The sequence below is a fragment of the Schistocerca serialis genome, chromosome 4 (genome assembly GCF_023864345.2).
Source record: "Schistocerca serialis cubense isolate TAMUIC-IGC-003099 chromosome 4, iqSchSeri2.2, whole genome shotgun sequence".
Taxonomy (NCBI): Eukaryota; Metazoa; Arthropoda; class Insecta; order Orthoptera; family Acrididae; genus Schistocerca; species Schistocerca serialis.
In genome coordinates, this window is record NC_064641.1 from 888,024,388 (window position 1) to 888,036,947 (window position 12,560).

The 12,560-nt window shown below is 41.4% G+C and overlaps 1 long non-coding RNA gene across 1 annotated transcript in view; it reads left to right on the plus strand.

Moving 5' to 3' along the window:
- The window catches only part of LOC126473560 (uncharacterized), a 196,662-nt gene that overhangs the window by 124,683 nt on the left and 59,419 nt on the right, over window positions 1-12,560 (plus strand). The gene's annotated exons all lie outside the window — the stretch shown is intronic.

The window sequence follows — 12,560 nt, forward strand, 5'->3', positions numbered from 1 at the left end:
ACATTCACATACCTCTATTGTTGAGCAGCGCCGTCGTGAAGGTCTTCCCCTCCATCTAAATTCTCCATACAGAAATTAAAAGAATAATAATCTAACAGTCACAGGAACTGGGGTCCATGATATCGCATGGAAGAAAATGGTATTGTTTCAGAAGTTGCTTTCATTATTTCGCATAATGTCACCTGAAATTACAGAACACTCCGGTTACACGTATTATCACCAGGATATGAGAACAACGAAAGGTAGCTAGTACCAAAACTAATAAACGAAGAGCGTAAATTTTCTTTTGTCCGTCAGTGTTGAATACTTTCCAAAGGAATCTTTGGTATGAGAGTCGAATAGTTATCGATGGATCTATCAATAATAAAAAATTGTTAACTTACTATGCAAAGTATTGCCCCCTTCCTCGAATTGTCCGAAGAAACGTCAGATTCCGGGCAGTGAGCCCAACCGCTTTACACACTGGTAGTTCCTTCACTCCATTACACACGTACTTGAATTACGCCCATAGAATGAAGGCTTTCACGGCAGGTGTTGTCGTCACTTAACACTTCCGGGCTGAGATGCCGTGGTCCATACGTAAGACTCTCCACTGACGTTTCGCCTTCGACTGCAGAAGGCATTCTCTGAGGACAATCGGCAAACTGCAACGAGAGCACAGCCTTTTTTTTTTCCCTTTATTGAGTTTCGATTCCCCCTAAAGGGGGCGGGCTGGCAGCAGCTTATTACGCCGCTCTTCAGCCTACAGAATTTGTTTCAAAAAGATGAAGATAATAAAAAATAAAAACAGTTGGTGATAAAATCGGTGACTTAAAGGTAAAATGGCAGAAAATTCTGGAGCGTAAAACATAAAACACAGGGTGGATGATGCTAATAAAATACACAGGAAGCAGAAAAATAATAGACACACAATTAAAAAACATGGCGACAGTCTGGGTTAATAATTCTCTACAGCGTCGTGGCGCAGCGGTAAGCGCTCCGGTTCGTAATTCGAAGGTCGCCGGATCGAATCTCGCGTCATATATATATATATATATATATATATATATTTGAATTACAAAAAACAAATACTAAATATATATATATATATATATATATATATATATATATATATATATATATACACACATTATGTTTTACGCAAACAAAGTTGTATTTCACAAATGTTATTAATTATCTTCATAATGTTATCCACGTATAGTTAACGGAAGACGTAGAAACGATATTCCGAAACGAATCCGTATAGCGTAAGTCAAACGTTCGAATTAGAATAGAGACACCACGAACACAAATTTGCTGTGGCAGGTATGAAATATAAACTCCGTTACTCGCTCGTTACACTTGAAGGACAGATGTTGAATGGGCCGCTCCATAACAGCGTAGTTGCGTGCTAACTCCGAAAGAAGGTAGATGCGGTCCCTAGCGCAACTTATAACATCGTCGAAAATCAGTGCGGACGGGAGAGCTTTGGTACACCCTGTTAAAAAAAAAAGGGAAAAATGGAGGCGGTACAAACAATTGGACAGCGATCCGCCTTCACCAACATGCATAAGCAATTCATTAATATATATATATAAAAATTTGAATTACAAAAAACAAATACTAAAAAAAAAAAAAAAAAAAAAGTTGCATGGCGCGAGATTCGATCCGGCGACCTTCGGATTACGAACCCGAGCGCTTACCGCTGCGCCACGACGCTGTAGAAAATTATTGATCGTAGAGAGTATTTCACCGCAACGGTTTCTTTTAACTGTCGATTTTCTCGACAACGGCTGAGAAGTGCATCTTGGTGCTTTGCCACATTACACATTTGGCCATGAGCTTTTATTATGCGCAGTATGAATCGAATCTGAATTTCACAATTGGCGGCCTCCCCTTGTAAGAAAAAACAGAAAAGGGAGCAGCTGGGACGTTATTATCTCATCATGAGCAAGATAAAAATGTAACAAATTAAATTCAGAGATCAGTACTTAGTCTAACTTGACACTAACATGTACAAAAACATAGTGCGGTTCTGCCTTAAGTTGAATGAACGTGGGTGTCATTTTTATTTCGTAACGTGGGACGTAGATCATGAGCTGAAGATTATTTAGTGGGTCAGGAAATCGTGTCTCTACATCTCTCTGCACCATGGTGAGTCTCCATTTGAAGGTAGACTTTCCTTTCCATTCAAATTGTCCTCCTGCATCACGCCGTCAGTCAGTAATGCGTCAGTTACAAGTAACCACACACGCGACAATTAGTCTGGGAGCACGCTACGCACCGTTTGGAGTCCAGCAGCCGGGTAGCGATGCCACGCGTGCTGGTCAATGAATCTTTATGAAGTGTTTTCTGCAGCGTTCGCAGCATTTACGAAACTATGCACCTGCGTCAAATCGTTGTACACCTTGGCTGTGAGAAGGGACCACAGGGCACCTCCTAAGTTCACTGCCCGAAGGTATTTACTGCACTTTATTATTTAGGCCGACTGTCATAGTGCACAAACACATGTACCGTAGCAGGCTTCCTCGATTCATCAAGTCTCATTTATTTCGAAGTAGAAGGCTCGTGGTATGAAACTTGTTCTCACTTACCTCTATGTGTATAACTCACATGTCACTGAATAAACCACTGCCACTGAATAAATCACTGTCATTGGTTACCTGTACACTGTTCTGTTAATTTTTACCGTTCAAAAATTTGTAGCTCATAAGACCACTGGCTAGGTTTTAGTAGTTTATGCCCACGTTCGTTATTTGCTCCTGTCTCCTCTTCCAACACTTTATCTATGTACATACCGCTCAAAATATTTCATTACACAAATTGGTAGGTGAATGTGCTCTCAGCAAATACGCGTACAGTTCGCGATCGCGGTACTACCTTACATCCCAAAAATCTTCAAACGTGTGTGAAATCTTATGGGACTTAACTGCTAAGGTCATCAGTCCCTAAGCTTACACACTACTTAACCTAAATTACCCTAAGGACAAACACACACACACACACACACACACACACACACACACACACACACACACACACACACACACCCATGCCCGAGGGAGGATTCGAACCTCCTCTGGGACCAGCCGCACAGTCCGTGACTGCAGCGACTTAGCCGCACGGGATTAGCCGAGCGGTCTGTCTTACATCTCATAGGGCATAAGAGAACACGTTTCCGAGAACAGCAGCACTACCCAAACTTAGGATCGTGCTACAAATGCATTTATACATCGAAACGACTGTACAAGAAACGAATGCACCAAAAGTGCTTATAGAAATTGTCTCCAAATGAGTCAAAATCTGTGCTTTAACTATCCGCAATTTATTGTAGAGGAAAGAAATTCACTTTTACGTTACCCAAACCTAGCCGGCCGGTGTGGCCGAGCGGTTCTAGGGGCTACAGTCTGGAACCGCGCGACCGTTTCCGTAGGTTCGAATCCTGCCTCGGGCATGGATGTGTGTGATGCCCTTAGGTTAGTTAGGTTTAAGTAGTTCTAAGTTGTAGGGGACTGACGACCTCAGATGTTAAGTCCCATAGTGCTCAGAAACATTTGAGCCATTTTTGAACCCAAACCTAGATAACAACGCATGATTCAAGCACCAAAGAAAGAAAATAATAAATGACACAGAAATAGAACAAATCTCCATACCTAAAATCACAAAACAAACAAGAATAACCTGACAAGTAATACGAGTAATATTACAGATAGTGAAGCTTGCACGCTGTGCGCTAGACTGCTGCTGAGTGCGTCAGTGTACTGTATATGTCTCATGTTGTGTTTGCTTCTTCGGCGCACCAATATGAGCATGTATTAATAATCGTGACCTCTGTCACCTCTCAACTTTCATCACACATAAAATATCTCCCACCTATGTTGAGTAAAATATTATAAATATAAGAAAATTCAAAGTATGTACATGTTTTCTTTTTCTGTTATTAATAGTATTCATATCATGTTTTCATGACGTAGAACTCATATTCCACCTGGCGTTACTGAGCTGCATGTTGTGTACACGCAATGATCGTCATAAACTATACAAATTGCCTGAAATAGTTGTGACGTCTGTAAAAGTTACTGCTTTTTATCGCCGGACGATGTCTTGTAGAATTTCGAAGGGCACCAGTCGTAAATAATTGTGTATGACTCGGTGTCAGCTAGTATTTCACCCCAGATTTGCGTTTGTAGCTTACCTTGCACTTATTTGCATATGGTGTCGTATTTACCTTATTTCATGTTTACAAATCGTACCTCATTAGCGTAGTTATCCTCTCACACAAACAGAGAATTAGTGTGAACTGGTAAGGATACATTTATCTTTATCTATCATAAGTATTATCTCTTGATGCACAGAACTTAGGCTAGGTTGCAGAGTAAGTAGTAGATGATACGAGAGACTTTCTTCAGCAGCTCGAAATCAGTTCAGCCTCGTAATACATACTGTAATTAATTCAATTCTAATCAAAGTTGCGTCGAAATTGCGTAGTGGTGTGGATACATCGTTAAAGTTTCTACGCACCATGACACGTACAACCATGTACTAATACCCTGCCTTAGGGAGTCCGAATTTTTTATGTAACATACCCAGATCCTTATTATCCTGACATACAAGTGGTGAGAAAAAAATAACTTACAACTACTTTATTTTAATACCAGGTCTGTGCTAATTGTTCACCCCATGTACCTGTATTCATAAACTTAAAACTGAAACCAGCGTGCTCAAAAAAATCAATCAAAACCTTAAAAGTACATTCTTTGCGTATTTCACAAGTCACTAAGTCCTGTCTGTGTGTCCTAGTTCAGCTACGTATCGTGTCCACATTCACTTGCGGTGAAAACAAAATTGGCATTACTCTGACAGTACGTTTGCTGCAGATTATAAACATAACTTTCCTTGGCCAGAGTTTCTTTCTCTTATCATAGAATATACAGTGTAACGTGTGATTCTAAACATGGTAAAACTTCTTTAAGTCTCAGTGTGCTTTAAGTCTTTTGACTTTGTGAAGGTACGATATTAGATAACATCCGTCGTGTGGAATCTGTACAATGGTGTAAGGGTCAGTATATTTAATTTGCCACTTAGCATTTCTCTTTGGTAATAAAGATGATTTAACATGAGTTTTCAGCAAGCTCTTCTCTCCACAAACAAATCTAGTTATACCATGCAATTTCCTGTCAAAATGTTTCTTCCTATGATTGGCATTCTCTGTAATAGAAACTGGCACTTGTCTCACCTTATTATCTAAATTTACTTGTTCTCTTGGAAAAAATGGGATGGGATTTACCCACTGTCGATGATATGCCTCGCTCAAGCCGCCCATGTCCGAACCACATTTCTTTGGTTCACTCCGAGTCGCCTGGACACTTCCCTTGTTGAAAGACCTTCCTGGCACAAAGTAACAATACGGACGCGATCGAACCGCAGTGTTGACCTTACGTCCTTCCTGGTGGAATGACTGGAACTGATCAGCTGTCGGATCCCCTCCGTCTAATAGGCGCTGCGCATGCATGGTTGTTTACGTCTTTGGGCGGGTTTAGTGACATCTCTGAACAGTCAAAGGGATTGTGTCTGTGATACAATATCCACAGTCAACGTCTTTATTCAGGAGTTCTGGGAACTGGGGTGATGCAAACCTTTGATGTGTGTATATAAAAATACTAACCTTTAAACATTCTCTTTTCAAACATTCATCCAGAACCTCACAGCAATCAGGAATGAGGTGAGAAGTCATACACACAGGGACACGAAAAAAATCGAAGGGAAATCAATAGGTGATCTCTTGGGGAGTTGGCTTGCCACAGTTTTGTATGCTGTTTTGAATACTTGTACGTAAGTTTTGAACAACTATTGTCTATTGTAGAATCAACATTCTTAGAAAGTTTTTGATCTAGCAGAGTCATTTAGTTCGCTCAGCAATGTTTCTTGAAAACATGTACGCTTCTGTACCCATTTATTCACCCAAACACTTATTCTTCTCCTTAAAATTTTATTCATCAACATTTTTCTTCAATAATAATAATAATAATGCTAAAATAGTGGCAGCTGCTCTGGTGTTTGCACATGGTATTGTAAGCTTCCACTTGCCTGTCTTGCAACATGACTGTAGTAGAAACTCTTCCAAAAGCACTTGTAACAAGTTCCAAAAATTAACTTGCCCAGGTAACTTGCTGAAGAGAACTTGCACAAGTTTTTGTTCTAATGTAAGCACCTCGGCAGGTACTTGCACAAATTACTTGCTAGTGTACATCTGACTTTACAGAGGCCAACAGAGCTCCTAGTGGCCTGAGAGCGAACTTTGGTTACAATAATGTCTATACTCTGCAAACCACTGCGAAGTGCATGCCAGAGAGTATGTACCACTGTACTAGTTATTAGAATTTTTTCCCATTCCATCCACATATGGAGCGTAGGAAGAGCAATTGTTTAAATTCCTCTGTGCATGCTATAATTAACCTCATCTTGTCTTCGCGATCCCTATGACAGTGATCACAGGGTGTTGTGGTTTATTCCTAGAGTCATCATTTATAGCCAGTCCTTGCAACTTTGTAAGTGGGCTTTCTCAGAATAGTTTACATCAAGAGTCTGCCAGCTCAGTTTCGTCAGAATCCCTGTGATACTCTCCCATGGATCAGATAAACCTCTGACTATTTGTGCTGCCCTTCCCTGCATATGTTCAATATCGTCTGTTTGTACTAATTGGTATGGGTCCCACACACTAGACTAACTTTCTAGGATGGGTAACATGAGCAATTTGCAAGCAATCTCCTTCGTAGACCAACTGCATTTCTTTGATATTCTAACAGTAAATCGAAGACTACCACTTTCTTTACCCATGACTGCGCCTAAGAGATCATTTCATTTCACATTCCTACAAAGTGTTACACCCAGGTATTTGGATGATTTGGCCGATTCCAACTGTGACTAATTGATGTTATTGGATACTATCCTTTTTCGTTTTGTGAAGTGCACAACGTTACATTCCTAATACTTTTTAGCGAGTTGCCAATCTTTGAATATTTATGCAGTTTCTTTCAATGGTTGTGCAGTCAGATCTCGATAAGCTTTGAGACAGTACTTCATTACAGTTAACTGTTTCATCTGCAAAAATTCTAAGACTACTGTCGATATTGCCTGCAATATTATTGATATGCTGTTCATATTGTATAAGTCGCAACAGACTGGCCTGCGGCGCACCCTGGTTTACTTTTACATCTGTCAATGAAGCTCCATCCAAGATAACTTGCCTACCAAAAAAATCCTCAGTCCAGTCACAAATTTGGCTTGATACCCCAATTGATTATACTTTCGATAATAAGCTTAGATGCGATACTGAGTCAAATGCGTTTTCGAAGTCAATAAATACTGCAAATCCTGACTGCCTTGGCCCAAATTTTTCAGTATTTCTTGTGAGAAAAGTGCGAGTTGGGTTTCACGTCATCGATGTTTCCGGAAAACATGTTGATTGTCATGTAAGAGGTTATTCTGTTCGAGATATTTTGTATGGTTGAACTGAGATTATGTTCTAAGATGCTGCAATAAAACTGTGTCAAGGATACTGGACTGTAGTTTTATGGGTCATTTCTATCACCCCTCTTGTAAGTAGCAGTGACTTAGGCTTTCCTCCAACTAATGGACACAGTTTATTGTTTGACTGATCTACGATGGATTATTGTTAAGAGGAGCCAACTCAAAAGCAAATTCAGTATAGAATCTGATAGAGATTCCACCAGGTCCTGGAGCTTTGTTCAATTTTAACGATTTCAGCTGTTTCTCAACACCACTGACACCAACACTTATTTCACTCATCTTTTCAATGGAATAAGTATTAAACTGAGGCAATCCTCCTGAGTTTTTTCTTAGAAATTGAGGGCAGCAAAGCGAAAACAGAAACCCTTAACTCCGTTTTCAAATGCTCCTTTACAGTTTCTGCTTCATCCTTGAGTGACTGCACACCAACTCTGGTGTGACTAACAGCCTTTACATATTACCAGAATTTCTTTGGGTTTTGTGGAAGATCATTTGAAAAAAAACATTTCTCTGGTAGTCATTGAAGCCTCCCCATAGGCTGCCCCCATAACGTAGATGGGAAGGTTTGTGTTTTTCATTGAGCCACTGAGTTATGCTGGCGGGAGAATGTCTGGAGTCACACTGACTGATCAGTCTGGCATGAGTGACCCTACAATGAGCGAAGTTTAGTTCCTTAGAAGGCTCCCATCGTGGAAGTATGTGGGTGGCAACCGCATGGGCATTAGCTACGTCTGACGTTACTTCCTTCTACTCGTGTCAGGCTTCATCTGTTTCCTTTCTCATCAGCCTCTGCTGGCCACAGGTTTCAAGGCACGAGATTATCTCCCACTTTTCCGTTTCTATCTCAATGGGATGCATGCCTACCACGGGTAATAGCAGGAACGTGCTGCCTTGTAGGAAGAGGAGAGATTCACAAAGGCTAAGGGACAATTCCAGACAGAAAAACCAGGCAACCAGTAGGCTGTCAAGGTACAGTCCCCTGATGTTTGTGCACAGGGGTGACTTCCATGCCATATAAAAACTATGTAGTCAAGAAAATGTTGAGCTCTTGTGGAAACCGTCCAGCCTCTACAATGACTGCTGAGCAACAGACATAGACAGATGTAAAAGTGGCTACTTGAAAGACCAACTGAAAAAGTACCAAATAGTAATAGCAGTAGCAATATCAGTACTGCGTTTTACCCTTTGGGTTGAACGTTACTGCTGGAGTCTTCATAACTGCACTTGACTCTGTATTAGGGCCTGATCTCCTAGACAAGCTCACTGTGTACATTGATGATATATTAATAGCAACATCTACTGGCATGAGCATTTAGGACTATGAGAGAATGCTACAGAGATTTTCGGCAGATGGGGTAACGGGGATCTTAAGAAATCAAAATGTGCTAGGAAAAACGTTAAATTTTTAGGTGACATATTTTCGCCTGCTGGAATAAAACCTGGCCATGAAAAATTGCTGGCGATTAAGAATTTTCCTGTACCTTGCACAAAACCGCAGCTAAAAGAGTTCACGAGTGTGTGTTCTTTCTTCCGCTGTTTTGTACCTAATCAACTGTTAAATAGTAGCGCCTTGTTGGGATTGTTAAAGGAGGACAGACAGTGGATTTGGACACAACAATGCCAAGCGACTTCGAGGACATAAAATATTCTTCGCCACACAGACATGAGCCAAGACTTTTGTATCGCTACTAATGCATCATATTCAGGTTTAGGTTCCTGCCTCTTTGATTACCGAAGGTGGGGGCACCAAAGATTTGAAATTGATCAGTTTCGCTAGCAGGATTCTTGCTGAATGTGAACGTGGGTACTTCACAACAGAGTTGGAGACTCTCTGTATTGTGTGGGGATTTAAGAAAACCCATTATTGTTTGTTTGGTAAGCATGTGCGAGTACACAGCGATCATCAGGTACTAAGTTTTTACTCACTTGTAGGTTGTTACACATCTGGCTTGCAAGGTGGACATTGTTCTTACAAACCTATTATTTTGAAATTATAAGTGTGAACAATAAACACAACGTAATTGCTGATGCCTTATCACGATTGCCTCAAGGTTTACCTGAATTCTAGGAATTGGTAGAACTGAATACTGAGTACAGGATTATGCTTATTGTGGTGTCATCGCCAGACACCACACTTGCTAGGTGGTAGCCTTTAAATCGGCCGCGGTCCGTTAGTATACGCCGGACCCGCGTGTCGCCACTGTCAGTGATTGCAGACCGAGCGCCACCACACGGCAGGTCTAGAGAGACCTACTAGCACTCGCCCCAGTTGTACAGCCGACTTTGCTAGGAAAGGTTCACTGACAAATACGCTCTCATTTGCCGAGACGATAGTTAGCATAGCCTTCGGCTACGTCATTTGCTACGACCTAGCAAGGCGCCATAGCATTTGATAATTAATATTGTGAAGCTTGTACAGTAACGAGAGATGTTCACCAATTGTGGATTAAAGTTAAGTATTCCAACAGCTACGTACTTTATTTGCTAGACTCAAATCCTTTAACTGTTCCAGACCTCACGCCAATCTGCGTGAGCTTAAAAGCGTGCATTTCGGCCTCCCCAAGCAACACAGTGTTGGCTCTTCTGCCAACACTACACTTATAAAGGACACTAAGTTTAGAAAATATTTTTTGAATATGTGTAATAACATGGCTAAACGGCAAGAGGAGGATCACCAGTGGAAAAAAGTAAGGTTTCAGTTAAGCAACAATCCACAATTAGCTGTGCGGCAGAACTACCAACTATACACATCAAAAAATGTTTTGCATAACCACGATTCCCAGAACTCCTGAAGATAGTCTTTGACTGTGGATATTGTATCACAGAGATAGTCCCTTTGACTGCTCAGAGACGTCACTAAACCAGCCCAAAGATGTAAACAGCCACACATGAGTAGCGCCTATTAGACGGAGGGGGTCAGGCAGCCGATCAGTTCCAGTCATTCCACCAGGAAGGAGGTACACGACTCGTATTGTCTGTAGTTCAACCACGCCTAGACGATCAATACCGCGATTCGATCGCGTCCGCATTGTTACTTTGTGCCAGGAAGGGTCCTCAACAACGAAAGTGTCCAGGCATCTTGGAGTGAATCAAAGCGATGTTCGGACGTGGAGTAGATATAGAGAGACAGGAACTGTCGATGACATGCCCCGCTCAGGTTGCCCAAGGGCTACTACTGCAGTGGATGACCGCTACCTACGGGTTATGGGTCAGAGGAACCCTGAAAAGAACTCCACCATGTTCAATAATGCTCTTCGTGCAACCATAGGACGTCGTGTTACGACTCAAACTGTGCGCAAGAGGCTGCATAATGCGCAACTTCCCTCCCGACGTCCATGGCGAGGTCCATCTCTGCAACCACGACAGCAGGCAGCGCGGTACAGATGGGCCCAACAACATGCCGAATGGACTGCTCAGGATTGGCATCACGTTCTCTTCACTGATGAATGTCACATTTGCCTTCAATCAGACACTCGTCGGAGACGTGTTTAAGGCGTTCAGCCTGATCAGGTTGCCTTCAGACACACTGTCAAGCGAGTGTAGCAAGGTGATGGCTCCCTGATGTTTTGGGGGTGGCATTATGTGGGGCCGACGTACACCGCTGGTGCTCATGGAAGGTGCCGTAATGGCTGTACGATATGTGAATGAATGCCATCCTCCGACCGATAGTGTAACCATATTGGCGAGGCATTCGCCTTTATGGACGACAATTCGCGCCCCCATCGTGCACATCTTGTGAATGACTTCCTTCAGGATAACGACATTGCTCGACCAGAGTGGTCAGCATGTTCTCCAGGCATCAACCCTATCAAACATGCCTGAAATAGATTGAAAATGGCTGTTTATTGACGACATAACCCACCAACCACTCTGAGGGATCTACGCCGAATCGCAATTGAGGAGTGGGACAGTCTGGACCAACAGTGCCTTGATGAACTTGTGGATAGTATGCCACGATGAATACAGGCATGCATCAATGCAAGAGGACGTGCTACTGGGTATTAGAGGTACCTGTGTGCACAGTAATCTTCACCATCACCTCTGAAGATTTCGCTGCATGGTGGTACAACTTGTAATGTGTGGTTTTCATGAGCAACAAAAATGTTGAAAATGATGTTTATGTTGATCTCGATTCCAACTGAGGTGATGCAAAACTTTTTTTGATGTGTGTGTTATAAGTTCAGGCAGAGAATTCACTTAAGAAGAACATTTGCAAAGTACTTACCTTGTTAATGATGCACTTCGATGAGATCAGATAAAATGACTTCTTCTGTCAGAGTAACATATCGTAAATGTAATTTCTGTCACCATGCGTTATTGGCAGCGTCACTCTCCGTCGGAACTTCCAAAAATGGCTTGTTGGATTCTGTTTTTCAATTTATTTAATTTGTTGCTTGCGGCAATGCTCAAAGGTTGGAAGCAAAATACTCATGGAACATTTGAAATTTGTCATTTGGATTCTGCATCATTTCTAACATGTTCTTGCAAAAGGAAGAAAAGACACAGGCGAATTCTGATGCTATTTTAAAGTAGTCCTTGTGGCTTTTGTTTCCACAGTATTTACATCCAAAACAGTATGCTTGTTTGTCTGATATTCATTTTTTCAGATATTTGAAATAAATATCATAATGTAGTATGCATCTTACTATACGTATGGGCATATTTCAGATGTAAATGCTATTTTCTATAATTTTAGGTCCCTTCAGCACAAGAAGAATCGTTACAAACTGTTAAGAATTTTGAAAATAAATGTGATTTTCGAAATTGTTAGTACTATGTGTGGGAGACCCATATTTTTAGATCTGTAGTGTGGAATAAGATAGGAAAGACATACTGTTTGACATTGTAGGGATAAATATTCATTTATTTGCATAAATGTCAATAACTGCAATGTTGTCCTTACAAGTTGGGGCCATAGAGCTCACTAAGGAACACACAGTCAACACCAAATATTAAGCCTGGTTCCCACACACAACAAAAGTGTCACCATGGCTAGTGGCATACTGCAGCATCAATGCAATTGTATGCGTGAACTCTCAGCTTATAGCAGT